This window comes from Hakea prostrata, chromosome 3 (assembly GCF_041222555.1).
Source record: "Hakea prostrata isolate BN-2017 chromosome 3, UWA_Hpros_2, whole genome shotgun sequence".
Lineage (NCBI taxonomy): Eukaryota > Viridiplantae > Streptophyta > Magnoliopsida > Proteales > Proteaceae > Hakea > Hakea prostrata.
This window is the reverse complement of record NC_142602.1, coordinates 28,928,694-28,931,780: the sequence shown is the minus strand read 5'-3', so window position 1 is coordinate 28,931,780 and position 3,087 is coordinate 28,928,694. Positions and strand designations below refer to the sequence as shown.

Genomic DNA, 3,087 nt, shown 5'->3' with positions numbered 1-3,087 from the left:
ACCCACTATAATAAGATCTAGAGGCAATGTACTAGTGACTGGGAGTTTGATCTGCTTTCAAGAGGCAATCCATGGTTTGACTTGGGATTATCATGATATAACCGGTTGTGTTGGGTTTTAGGTAGCTTCGATATGATCCTACAACAATAAGGGAATGGTTGGCCATTGGGAAGAACATATCCTCATTCATCCTTGCATTGGTGATGTGAAGAAGATAGGTCTTACCCCTGCAAGAGTTAACAGGAAACTTTAACATACTTCATTCATTCAATGTTGAGATGGCCGAGTTGGTCTAAGGCGCCAGATTAAGGTTCTGGTCCGAAAGGGCGTGGGTTCAAATCCCACTCTCAACAATTTTTTTATTTTTTGGGAAATTTTCAAGACATGAGACCCCAAGATAATTGACAAAAAAAATATAAACACCCAAAAACCAAGGTTTAAAGTATCGTATCGGTCAGGTGATTTTGAGAGATGTATTGTCCTGTATCGAGTATTGTATCGCTCTGGCTAATGTATTTTAGTGTAATTCAATGGAGAGACGTATCGAGATGTATCGTATTGGTTTGGTCAAATATGGATACATATCGGCTAGTATCATATGGTATCGTGGGATACTTTAAACCTTGCCAAAAACTATGCCAAATTGAAGCTAAGGGGCTGGGTTGATTAGCAGATCCTCCCCATCAATCATAGGATCAATGGAGTCATCATCAGACGTCTTACCAGTTGCCACTACCCATTAAAGAAGAAAACGTGGTCTTTAAGGAGTTGTTCGAAGAAAAAGGAAAGCTATGGAATCTAAGAAAACTATTGTAGAAGTCACGAACCCCAAATAGAAAAGCAAGGGAGGTAAGGAAGAAGGAACAAGGCAAGGAACTAGGAAACTTACTTGTTTTTTATCGTAAAGTTGAAGAACGAAGCAGAGAAACTAGAAATAGCAGGCACTTGTTGAAGTCTTCAAGCACAAACGAATTCACAAAATAGAGAAGTAAAAGTTAAAGTTGAGAAATGAAGGAGTTTAAATAGACCAAAAGCAAAGTTGTGTACGAATGAGATGCATCTAAGATCAATGGTTGAGTTCGAACGACGGTTTGAGACATGATCCAATGAATAAGATTAACCCATCAACAATGGGAGGAAGAAGACAGTTTGAGCATGAGGCCATCGTGATGGTGCTTGCTCCCTAGGGCCATGCATGTGGCAAAAGAGGCATGGGATTCGAAAAGCGAGTGCGGCTTGATGAAGCGTACCGTTACGCAGACAAGAGCAATAAATGTGACATTTGGAGAATGGGAGGACGTTTGGAATTCACCCTACCACTCTAGGGGTTCGTGATCAAGAAAAAAGCAAACCAAGCAATTAGTCGCGTCATACCGATCACTTGGCCTAAGGAGCTCATGATAAGGATAAAATAATAGCAAACCAGGTTCAACCGCCATCGGGTTGGGGACTTTGGTCGAGACTGGTTTGAAGGTTGAACCAATAAGTAGCGTAAGGGTGAAGGAACCCGACAATTTTGGGAAGTGACATGCTCTTGTTAAATCGGGATACACGATCAAGCATACATGGAAACTGCAACTGAATCAAAAAGAAGGGAGAAAACCCAACGATGGGACGACTACCAAGAAGGATCATAAGCGAATCTAACGATCGACAATAAGAGGTGAATCCTATATAAACAAAAGTATCACATGAACCAGAGGTATTTGAATTGTTTCCCACCATTATCGCTATTCAATTAAGGTCTGTAATTAGCCAAAGCTTTGTGGTGATCCATTATTGATTTAACCTTTGGAGGTGGCTTCTTAACTACTGAGTTGGCCTACATCTAACCTTTTTTTATAGGCACGTATTAAGGAGTGATCAATTTTTGGACACATCAGATTGTGATGTTATCATAGGCAACTCCTAACCCACTATAATAAGATCTAGAGGCCATGTACTAGTGACTGGGAGTTTGATCTGCTTTCAAGAGGCAATCCATGGTATGACTTGGGATTATCGTGATATAATTGGTTGTGTTGGGTTTTAGGTAGCTTCGATATGATCCTACAACAATAAGGGAATGGTTGGCCACTGGGAAGAACATATCCTCATTCATCCTTGCATTGGTGATGTGAAGAAGATAGGTCTTACCACTACAAGAGTTAACGGGAAACTTTAACATACTTAATATATCCATTGTTGAGATGGCCGAGTTGGTCTAAGGCGCCAGATTAAGGTTCTGGTCCGAAAGGGCGTGGGTTCAAATCCCACTCTCAACAAATTCTATAAATTTTATTTTCTCAAGACATGAGACCCCAAGATAATTGACAAAAAAAAATATATATATATATAAACACCCAAAAACCAATGTTTAAAGTATCGGGTATCGACTATGTATCGGTCATGTGATTTTAAGAGACGTATCGAAATGTATCGTATCGGTGTATCGAATATTTTATCGCTCTGGCTAATGTATTTTAGTGTAATTCAATAGAGAGACGTATCGAAATGTATCGTATCGGTTTGGTCAAATATGGATACGTATTGTATGGTATCGTGGGATATTTTAAACCTTGCCAAAAACTATGCCAAATTGACAATGACACCCCGATTAGAACATGATTAAAAAAGGAACTTTGATTATTGCAGGTTATAGAGCAGAACAAAGATGGAAGTGGTCAACGACGTAACAAGGAAATCAGATGTCTCGAAGCTGTCCTTGATGGTCTCATTGATGCGTGAACTTTATGCTCTAGAGGTCTTAAAATAATTGTAAACTCATTAATTTAGTTCCTAGGCCTTGTGGACTAACTTGGCCCATAGAGTTGCTCCCAATTTTACTTCTTCTTCTTCTTCTTCTTCTTTTTTTTTTTTTGGGTAATTTGATTTTCATTCAACAAAGGCCCAAACACCTAGCCTCCCCCCGGTCTCCCCCCCCGGGGTCCCCGCCGGGCGGGGGGGAAAGCGGCCAAGACGTCCTGCCTAAAATGGACGAGGCCTTCCGAGCCAGCTGGTCAGCTACATTGTTCCACACCCAATTTTGCTTTTTATAGCTAGGAATATAAATGACATTAGATTTAGTAGTATCCCGACAAACCTAAG

The 3,087-nt window shown here is 40.3% G+C and overlaps 2 non-coding genes across 2 annotated transcripts; both read left to right on the top strand.

The window, feature by feature from the left end:
* The first annotated feature begins 272 nt into the window (after positions 1–272).
* Positions 273–353, top strand: TRNAL-AAG (transfer RNA leucine (anticodon AAG)). Its single transcript has one exon. It is a non-coding gene; the product is annotated as a tRNA-Leu (tRNA).
* A 1,830-nt stretch (positions 354–2,183) lies between these two features.
* On the top strand, positions 2,184–2,264 carry TRNAL-AAG (transfer RNA leucine (anticodon AAG)). Its single transcript has one exon. It is a non-coding gene; the product is annotated as a tRNA-Leu (tRNA).
* The last annotated feature ends 823 nt before the right edge of the window (positions 2,265–3,087 follow it).